This window comes from Solanum stenotomum, unplaced genomic scaffold, assembly GCF_019186545.1.
Source record: "Solanum stenotomum isolate F172 unplaced genomic scaffold, ASM1918654v1 scaffold33945, whole genome shotgun sequence".
Classification (NCBI taxonomy): domain Eukaryota; kingdom Viridiplantae; phylum Streptophyta; class Magnoliopsida; order Solanales; family Solanaceae; genus Solanum; species Solanum stenotomum.
Window position 1 is genome coordinate 1 of NW_026032695.1, and position 11767 is coordinate 11767.

Consider the following 11767-nt stretch of genomic DNA (forward strand, 5'->3'; position numbering starts at 1 on the left):
GATATAGAAGTATTGCATTACAAAAGTAGTAAAGTAAAATTAGAAAGCTATTGATGATTTCTATAATGAACTCCGTAGATTTATTTTATAAGGGAAAAAGGGTGTAACTTTTGATATCAACGATGCCAATTTCTAAATCGTTGTTGCTACATGGTTTATTATTTTCTTTATATCTCTTAACAGATTTTGGACTATATGATACTTGAGAAATATCTTTTAGTTTTACAATTGTTGCCAAACAAGAAAAGGATGCAAATTGGCCAAATCAAAAATCCTCAAAAAATGGTCATAGAAGATGTTAAAGGAAATTTTAGTAAAAATAGTGTTTTTAGGTAAAATATATGATTATATGTACTCCTTAAATTCTATATATAATGCAATTATTTGTACCTTTTGATACTATTAATTGACTTTATCGAAATTTTGCAGGTAAATTTGTAGAATTATTAGAACAACTTGGAGATAATGGCATGAGAAAAAGGAGATGACGATGCCACTTAGAGCCTTAAGCAAGATACTACTATCGTAATAGCTCTTATAGAAGAATTATGTATTGTAAATGTTCTAAAATTGAAATATGTAATTATGTGAAACTTGAAATCTATTTTGAAATTTAAATTTTGTAATTTTGGCCCTATAGTAGAAATTTTTGTGATTAATAATTCTTATGGTAATATCCTTCATTTGTAGCAATGGATTTTTATAGTTGTGGCTAAATCTATATATAGATTATAAAAAATTATAGCTATACATTTTCATCTTTTAACTTTTATAGAAAAATAAACAAAAATAGATAGATAATTGTGTATTTTGTGGAAAAAATTGAATTCTTAGCCATGTATGAAAATAGTTTGTGGCAAATACTTTAATTCATAGCTATAAGTTTTCTAACTTATAGCTAAATACAAATATTATTGCCACGAGACTAAAATATAATATAGCCACGAAGTAAGGTTATTCATAGCAAACAAATCAAGTTTTTTGCCACAACAAAATATATTGTGGCTGCCATATAAAAGATGCTACAGAATTTATTTGTTTGGCAAAACATTTAAATGATTTGCTATAGGTATATATTTTGTAGCAAATTTTCTATGTCATTACAGCTACAACATCATTATTTTTGTAGCTATAAGTGTTAGTCCTTAGCCACAGATCATGTAAAGTTTGTAGCTAACTTTTAGCCACGCTACATCTTGCTACGGAAACAAAAGTTGTGGCTAAAGTGTTTAGCCATGGACTTTTTGATATTTCGCTACCATGTATTTTGTAGCTATATATGCATTTTCTTGTAATCATTCTGTTGAAAACCTAGGTGATGGACAGTTCAACAAAAGGAAAAGGCACGAAGAGGATGTAGCTTAATCTTCTTTCACAAGAGAGGGTCAAAGCATGGATCTTTTTGGCTATGTTAATTTAGTATTGTGAGTTTTAAGTTCTGTGCACCGACATAAAGCTTATTAGATCATAAAGCTTTATGGTAAGTATTACTAATAATAAGTAGCTTTCTAGAAATGGTAGAAAGAAATTTTACATTGTTGTTGTATATAACTTAAATTCATTCAGTAATAACATAATGATCTTAATGAAGACGGCAGGATTCAGAAGCAACAATCCAAGAGNATCAGAACAAGACAGTATGGGACAAAGAGAGCAGTATAGCATATCAAAAAGCAAAAGCTTTTAAATCTAAGAATCCGTTCATTGTATCTTTTTATGCAACCATCATATGTCTCTACTCCATTCAATATGGAAAGCTACAAGATATAATCTTTATGGACTTTGTAGTGCTCTAATATTTCTATATTCCATTGCACTATGTCAAAATCAATTTACTTAGCCATATCCTTTGACAGTTCATAGCGCTGAAGTTTGCTAGGAAGTATTTCCTTGAGAACGATGTCAATCTAGTGCTTCGTGTTTCAGGAAGTGGATCTTGGTCTGTCAAATGCACTATCGGAACAGTAAATGCTAAAGTTGGTTCTGGTTGGAAGGCATTCGCGCTAGAAAATAAGTTAAAAGTCGGTGATGTTTGTGTATTTGAAGTGCTAAAGGGCCAGCTCTTTGTAGATGTCATAATATCTCGTGCAGCTGGGAGCACACTAATGTGCAATATAGTCGCAGAAGTGACAGAGGGTTCTGATGGACAGACTAGCTTGATCCTAATGGGAAAACAAGATTGCTTGATCACTTCTTTAGCTACGGAGTATCTATTTTGTAAAGAGATGAGCATGCTCTACTCTCTCTCTGTTTCATGTATTTCAGATTTCTGATATTAATATATAAGATATATGTCAAAGTCATGTGGATCACTTGGTGGGAAAAATATAGGATTCTTGTCAAAGTCACGTGGATCACAAAATGAATCTATGATTTCAGGTCAACTCGTTGATTTCGAGAAAACCAAATCAATTGGATATAACAGCATCGTGACTTGCTTAATTAAAACCCCAAAAACTATTGTCATCAAAACTAATTTACGCAAGAAAATGTTGCACTTTCTCAAATGCCTCTCTTTCTTGTTTTAGCTGATGAAAGGCCTGATTAGCTGCTCAAGACTAATGGCACAATCAGCTCAGATATATCTTTCAAAATAGTTCTATCTATATTTTTTGGTGTTAACTTGTAGAGTTTATCTAACTCTATTTCTACCCCAAGATCTTGTATTATGTTTGGTATACCAAATTTCAAAATGTAACTCTTTCATATCAATGATCATTGGAGGCAGTTTTTAAAAAAAGTTCTATCTATATTACTGTTCAATTTAATTTAATAAAGAAGATGCAATGTTGTGCTACTGGATTGATAATTCTGTTTTTGTTTTAGTAAGAGTTTTAATTTGATTTTGTTATACCTTATGTCACTAATACTGCAATTGAAACTTAATATGATAATTGTATTAGTTGTAACGCCTTATCGTGGGATCCGAACAATATTAATGAAATGGAAAACATCTCTCGTGCTTAAGACATGAGAATTGAAAGGTGTATCCATTACATACTTTTTCTTACTGCCTCCTTGGTTTGGGGACAAAGCTAGGGAAAAGAAAGACCAACTCACAAGGGCCAAGTGGAGTGTAGACTAGAGTACGAGGAAGCCAAGCCAGCAAGGGCCTTATCTCATGCATTTTGTTCTTTCTGATCACATTTTTCAGGACGAAGCGTATACACAATTACAATTTTTGAAATACAAAGTTGTGTTTCGATATGTATTTTACTTTTAAAAAATAAACTTTTTGTGAGTGAAAGTGAAACTTCTCCAAAAGAAAAAGGGTTGAAGCTTGAAAAAAAATTTAAGACTAGATTTTCATAATCTAATTGAAAATCTGGTCAAACACTATTCATGTGTTTTTCTTTTGCCTTGTACATCACACAGTCCTCGTGAGTCAGTCACACGCATCACGTGAGTCAGATATAATACAGTCCTCGTGAGACACACATTGCATTGTCCTCGTAATTCATGCATCAAAGTCCTATAAAAAGCATTCCTCAACAATTTCCCATCCATTGCTCAACTGCCGTCATGGTAAACAAGTTCCATGGCTCTTTCTTTAGGAACTCTTCTCCCAACAACCCTAAGTTCATCCAAATCATTACTTCCTCAGATGAGTTATGCCGTCTCGTAAGTACTTTCTTCATCTTCCAAATCTTGATTTTTGTCACAGATTCCCAATTTTTTTTTTAGTGCAACTGTATTTTCAGTCCTTGTTAACTATTGATTTAGATCCAACAATCACTATACTTTTATATGGGTCTAATTCAATGAGAATTTCTCAAAACAATCATGTAAGAAGGCAATTTCATCCCTCGATAAAAAAAAAACATTCCTTTCACGCCCAAGGATAGACATTTGGAGGATTCAACATTTGATAAACCAAATATAAGGATGTGTTAATAGGAGGTAGCTTGTACATGTAAAAGTAATTAGTCACATAGGTCTGCTTCTGTGTGTTCAGTCCAAGATATATGGTAAACTAATTATTTATGTCTGCTTCTGTCTGTATGAAATTGAATTGCAAGAACATGTTAAACCCCGTGTTTGTTGAGGCTCCCCATGGAAAAGCATGGGAGGTTGAAGTGGAAAATTCTCAAGGCCAAATTTGGCTAGCCAAAGGATGGAAAGATTTCTGTGGCTATTACTCAATAACCGTCAGGAGCTTATTAATCTTCACATACAACCCGCGTTCTCACTTTGATGTCGCTATATATGATCAGAGTACAACAGAAATTGAATAACCAATAGATCAAGAGATTGAATCAGATGAAGAAGAGGAAGATATTCCAGTCTTCCAAGCTAATGCTAATGTAATCAAGGAAGAAGAGGAAGATATTCCAGTTAACCTTCAAGCTAATGCTAATGTAATCGTGGAAGAAAAGGAAGATATTCCAGTTAACCTTCAAGCTAATGCTAATGTAATCGAGGAAGAAGAGGATGATATTCCAGTTAACCTTCAAGCTAATGCTAATGTAATCGAGGAAGAAGAGGAAGATATTCCAGTTAACCTTCAAACTAATGCTAATGTAATTGAGCAAGGTAAGTAAACATCTTAACTGCTTTATTAGCTATTAAGTGAATCCATTTAGTAGTAATACATTGCATTTGGATATCTATTTCAAGAAATAAGTAAAGGCTATGAGGAGCACGACCAACAACCCAACATTGGTACCGGTAAAACCAACAGGTTTTTAGACTTTTTAAACTAACTAGGGATTATATCAGTCCCACTTTTTATATGAGATGAGTGATACCAGGATTTTGGTATAGAAATAGCACTGATCTTAGGTAATACTTCCAATGAAATACGAGATAGGTTTAACCTCAAAATCTATAATAGGATAGCCCAATTAATCCCTTGAACCAAACAATCGCTTAAAGAATTCCTTTTTATATCTTTATGAATTTTGATTAATCCACCATGAAATATATTTTCAATTGTAGCGTTCAAGTAATTAATGTGTGGTTAGATTTTTCACTTCCCGTACCACCAACATGTTAGAAAGATTGGAATATCAATCTCATCGGGACAAACTACAAAAACTCATGCTTCAGGAGTAGAATCTTTCTCAAATTCTAGTGTTTCCACGACAGCTAATCAATTTTGTTCTACCTAGCTAATCCCTCTTTCAAGACCACATATTTTTCCAGCTTAGGATGCCGGAAATCTTTGTTGAATGCAACTAATTTGATGATTGATAGGAGTATTATTTTGTTACAGGCAAAACAATCAAGCAAGAAGAGCACTGAGGCGGAGGTGATCCCAAATAGAAACTCAGAAGCAGCAGCCGCGATTGGAACTACTGACACAGATACCGATGTCTCTTATGAGAAATCGGATGATGAGTCCAAAAATATGTGATCATATGGTTAAAGCATATATGCAATAGTTTCTGGGCTATTTCTTATATGTGACTGCTATTGATGCATTGTCTGTGAGGCCTTGGTTGCTTTATAATTAATTGAAGATATATGTATGTTTTGTTATTCTGAAGGAAGCCAATTGTTACACTTCTAGCATAGGGTGATGATAGAGTAATTTCATGGCAGATTATTTCTTATTATTAAAGTATAAGATGGTTGAAGTAGAGGTGGGGGTGGGGTGGATTGTTGGGTTTTAAAAGGTTTGAATAGAAAATGAAGAGTTGAGACTTTTATGAAGAGTTGTGACTTTTATGAAAAGTTGCGACTTTTATGAAGAGTTGTGACTTTTATGAAAAGTTGTGACTTTTATGAAAGGTTGTGACCTTTCCGAAAGATTGTGACTTTTCCGGTAAGGCACAATAAGAACCTTTTCACACTAGTCTTTGTTTTCTATAAATTGAGGGATTTCCTATCATTTTAGTAGAACAAATTTTTTCTGGACTTCTTCTACTATTACTAAATCTAGTATTCTAAGTGTACTTTACTGCCGTTGAGTGGTTCACTGACACCGTGATTTTAGGTACCGATACACCGGTGAGTAAGATTGTTCTATCCTGGGAGGATATATTCCATTAATCTCGGGTACTTGAGGGGAATAATTTCCTTAAGGGGACACTATGCATTCGGTGGGCTCGATTTTCTTTCTTTGACAAAAATATTTTTATATTGTTTCTAATCTATTTATGATTCTATTTTCTCTACTAGTTTTATTTTTCTAGTTTGAAAATACTCTTTAAACTTTGTTGTTTCTTACCAAGTTCTTCAAAATTTTGTTCTAAGTATCTTAGGAATACAATATGAACAACAATCTTAAGGAAATTCTTCTACTGTTGGTATTTCTTGTATTCTACTGATTGAGAGAAACAAATCATGGAAGTAGAAGATTAATGCATTACTTCTCCAGAATTCGGTGCTTTGTTTAGCAAGGTCGAAGTGAGAATGTACTAGAAGAATTGGTGGTATTTCGGTTAAAGATTACACCATGTATCCTTCTTATTATTTATCTAAGGAGGAAAATAGTTTCTAAAAGTTAACAGTTTTGATATTTATCATGTATGTCTTTGCAAAAAGATCTGCAAACCATATGATTTTTGAATGAATTTTCCTTGGAAAAAAGTGTTGCCTTTAAAATTCTTTAGTTTGCCGAATGAGAGATGCACATTTTTGTTTGATAAAATAGTATGTCAAAATGTTGTAGTTGGAAGGCAATTTGAAAAGAAAAGCATATCTATGTGATAATCTAAGAATATGTTTAATTTTGTTTGGAGACTAAAAAAACTTTTGTAGTTTTGTACTCCATGTGAAATTTAATTGTGTCTGATTTTTGTAGACTAAAAACTTTTGTAGTTTTCTACTATGGATAAATTAGATTATGCTATTGGTTTGAAGAATATGAAAACTTCACACAATAAGTCAATGTTGTACTTTTGACTTTCTATAAACTTCACTAGCATATAGAAACAAATTGTACAAAAAAAATTGTCTTTATTGTTAGTATTCTAAATACTAAGTGGTATGTCTATTTGTGATAGAGGAAAAATACGACTGACTTAGAGTTTGTGATTTTGTGCCTCTATGGAATGAACTTTGACATTGTGTAAAGATTGTCAAAGAGAATTGAAGCACTATAATTCTTTTGTAGAATAATATTTTCAAACGAGGTTTCATGTTACCAATGACACATTGATAGCAAGAGAAAAAAAAATATGTGGAAAAACTATTTTCAAATACTTGAAAAATATTTTTGAGATCATATTTAAAATGTGGGGGGTTCTATGCTTATGACAAAAACAAATTAGACTTAGTGTCTAATTTAAATTTGGAGCACAAATTTGATGATACTTTTGTATTATGTTAGACCCACAAAATTCTTGGAGTATATTTGATATTGTGGTCGTTGAGTTTCTCTTTTACTAGTATATGGTATGACTAGTATGAAACTACCAAATTATATGTATATTTGTTCAATATGATTGAGTTCTTTTATGAAAAAGTGTCACTTAAAATGTTGTGACTTTTTATGAAAAGATATATCTATTAAATATAACCATTTGTATAGACATGAATATTGGTGAATAGTCATTTGCCATGTTTTGTAAAAGAAATATTTGGACAATATTGCCTTTATTGGACCCGATGAAATTTTGTTCATGGGTAGTTCTATAACAATCAAATTGAAAGTTATGGAAAGGTCCTTCCGAAAAGGACATTTGACAAGGTGATGACTCTAAACAATGTTTGTATCACACAAAATTATAAGAAATAGGAACAAAATATTTGTGAGAAAAAGCTACCTCTCGGAGAGCTTGTCAAGCTCAATATTTTATTTGTTCCTACTTGCTTGAGTCAAAACATGAACACTTGGGGGCATGTCAATTACAAAACCTTGTAAGGAAAATGATCAACTTAGGAGTTTTGTCTAACTTTGAGTGCAATAAATAGAAATGTCAAGTTTGTGTGGAATCTAAGTATGTTGAGCATTCTTATAAATTTGTTGAAAGGAATTCTAATCCCTTAGAGTTGTTTTACACTGGCAGTTGTAATATGAAGTCAACAACATCTCGTGGTGGAAAAAAAGTATCTCATAACTTTCATTGACAATTGCATTAGAAACGACTATGTCTATTTGTTGAATGGTAAGGATGAAGCAATAGAAACGTCTAGACAATATAATATTGAAGTTGAAAATCAGTTGGGAAAAAGATAAGAAGTGATAGGGATGGAGAATATAAATCTCATTTTGCAGAAATATGTTTGAAAAATGGATTAATCCATCAAACTACTGTCCTATTCACCTAAATCTAATGAAATTGCATAATGAAAAAAAATAACCAAACTTTGAAGAAAATGATGGCTGCATTACTTATAAGTTCAGATCTTCCACAAGACTTGTATGGAGGAACTATCCTTACTGCAAAAGGGAACAACAAAGTTTTGTCTTTTCAGAAAGAAAGCAATTTTGTTTGTTCAGAACACAATCTATTCCATATGAGAAATGGAAAGGAAGGAAATCCAACTTAAAATACTTCAAAGTGTGGGGGTGTCTAGCCAAAGTCCAAATTCCTATTCCTAAAATGATTAAAATAGGACCTATGATTGTGGACTGTAAAATTAGACTTGAGTAGTCTAGTGAAGGGTCTAAAAGACCTTAAAAAGGAAAAAAAGAGAATGTACTTAATAAAGAGATTCAGAGGCGTAGTAAATGTCAAAGGACATCTTCTTCCTTCGAATGTGATTTTGTAACATTTCTTGTGTCTTCTGTAGACTCATCCTTTCAGAAAATAAACCTTTGGATTCAAAGTGAATCTTCAGAAGGAAAATGAAAGTCAGTGGAACTATTGACAAATATAAATCAAGACTTTTTGTCAAAGTCTTTAGACAAAAACAAGGTCTTGATCTTGTCGATATATACTCGTCAGTAACTAGAATTACATCCATTTGAATGTTAATATTATCAGTTGCGGTATATGACCTCCAAATTCATCAAATGAATGTGAAAACAACTTTCTTAAATGGAGAATCGGAGGAAGAAATTTACATGGAACAACCCGAGGGTTTTGTGGTTCCTAGTAAAGAAAAGAAAGTGTGCAAACTTGTTAAGTCACTTTATGGACTAAAAGAAGCACCCAAACAATGATCTAAGAAATTTGACCAAACCATGTTGGCAAATGGATTTAAGAATGATGGAAGTGATAAATGTGTTTACATTAAAATCACACGGTCATTGTTTGTTTGTATATTAATGACATGTTGATCATCAGTAGAGACACTAATGACATAAATGCTACTAAATGTATGCTAGAAAGCAAGTTTGATATGAAAGATCTTGGAGTAGCTGATGCGATCTTAGGTATAAGAATTCTTAGAACTCCATAATGTTTAGCATTGTCACAGTTTCATCGCATCGAAAAAGTACTTGACTAGTTCAAATATTTGGATTTCAATATTGTCAAGACTCCAATAAATGTGAGCTTTGCATTTCAAGTGAGTGAAGGAAAAAGTGACTCACAATTGAATTGTGCTAGAGTATTGGGAAGTATGATGTATATCAAGAAGTGTACACGATCAGATATAGTATGTGTTACTAGTAAACTGAGTCGGTTCATGAGTAATCCCAATCAAACTCATTGAATGGCAATAAAAAGAGTTTTGGGGTATTCAAAACATACACAAAACTATGTCTTGCATTATAACAATATCCAGCAGTGTTGAAAGGATATAGTGATGCAAATTGGATCACCGGGATCAAATGAAGTAAAATCCACGAGTGGATATGTATTTACTCTTGGTGGAGGAGAAGTCTTTGGGAAATATTCCAAAAAGGCATGTATCGCTAGCTCTACAATGATCTCTGAGGTAGGTGCTCTAGATAAGGCCAGTGAATAAGTTGAAAGACTCAGGAATTTCTTGATAGATATATATTTTTTGGTCCAAACCTTTGGCATCAATATGTATACACTTTGATAGTCAAGATGCAATAGGTAGGGAATGGAGCATTATGTATAACGGAAAGTCTCATCATATAAGAGATAGACATAATACCGTAAGAAAATAACTACTCTCTAGTGGAATATCACAATTGACTATGTAAAGTCAAAGGATAATGTGTCGGATCCACTTACAAAAAGGCCTAACTAGATAGAAAGTTGAAAGATCATCTAAGGGAATGAGTTTACAACTTAGGACAAGTCATCATGGCGGTAACTCTATCTAGCAGACCAGAGATCCCAAGAGCTAGATTCAAGGAAAAAAACAAAGTTGTGACTGACGGTTCAACATTGTCAATCAACTCAATCCAATCTCATGATGAAGACAATGTTCAGGAACGAGGTTAAAACATTAAGGCTTGTTAATGAGTTAATAAAGCTTAATGTTTTTAATGATTTTCTAAGTTTGGCGGACTTGACCAAATAGTGTATCTACGCGATGACACGGTTAGAAATCACCTATGTGAGTGTGAAGTGTAAGTCACTTCAAAGAGAATTATTGTCAAAAGCCTATTCTCTCTATACACTCATGAAACTAGGAGGTGTTCATGGTTGAAACGAACACAACTATAAGAACCATAAACGGTAAGACATATGGTTGTCTAGGTATACATCAAAGCTCGACGGTTCAAAGATATCACATCTACCGATTGACCGAATATATCCGACATATGTTCACTACGGAAAGTCCAAGGGAAAACCTACTTATCCAGATGCAATTAATTCTTGCTTGTAAAGTACACATACTTGTCCGTTTTTATGTCTTGGAGTCATTTCCCATTCATGCGGGGGATTTTGGGTTTTAAAAGGTTTGAATGGAAAATAAAGAGTTGCGACTTTTATGAAGAGTTGTGACTTTTATGAAAAGTTGTGACTTTTGTGAAGAGTTGTGACTTTTATGAAAGGTTGTGACCTTTCCGAAAGATTGTGACTTTTTCAAAGGTTTGTGATCTTTCCGGTAAGGCACAATAAGAACTTTTTCACACTACCCTTTGTTTTCTATAAATTGAGGGATTTCCTCTCATTTTAGTAGAACAAAATTTTTCTGGACTTCTTCTACTACTACTAAATCTAGTATTCTAAGTGTACTTTACTGCCGTTGAGTGGTTCCTGACACCGTGGTTTTAGGTACTGATACATCGGTGAGTAAGATCGTTCTATATAGGGAGGATATATTCCATTAACCTCGGGTACTTTAGGGGAATAATTTCCTTAAGGGGACACTATGCTTTCGGTGGACTCGATTTTCTTTCTATGAGAAAAATATTTTTATATTGTTTCTAATCTATTTCTGATTCTATTTTCACTACTAGTTTTATTTTTCTAGTTTGAAAATACTCTTTAAACTTTATTGTTTCTTACCAAGTTCTTCAAAATTTTGTTCTAACTATCTTAGAAATACAATATGAACAACATGGACTACTTAGAAAATTACGTATGGAGTTAATATATTGTGAATTGTTTACATTATTTTTTTAGATGTATGATTTTATTTTAACTTGTGTAGATGTAATAACTATCAATTTCAACAGTATATTGTTTATTTTGGGAAAGATTTGTACAATAAAATAGGCCAAAATCTCATTATGATGTCTGGGTGATCCATTCATCTTGTTGATGCTGGCTGCATTTCTCATAAAGGATTTTTATTGAGAACAACGAAACGAATTGGTGAGGAACTGAAAAAATATCCATCGAAATATAAAAGGATTAGGATTTCCAAAAAAATGGTAACAAACAAATAAGGTAAAAAGTTAAATGCATTTATTATAGTCAAAGGGTAATTTTGATTATTTCCTAAAAAGATAACTCAGCTTTGATAGGTTTTGAAATCCCAAATGCAATATTTTTCCACTTCCTTT

At 32.6% G+C, this 11767-nt stretch overlaps 1 pseudogene; it reads left to right on the forward strand.

The window, feature by feature from the left end:
- The first annotated feature begins 3459 nt into the window (after positions 1–3459).
- On the forward strand, positions 3460–4541 carry LOC125852331 (B3 domain-containing protein At1g49475-like; annotated as a pseudogene).
- Positions 4542–11767: the final 7226 nt, after the last annotated feature.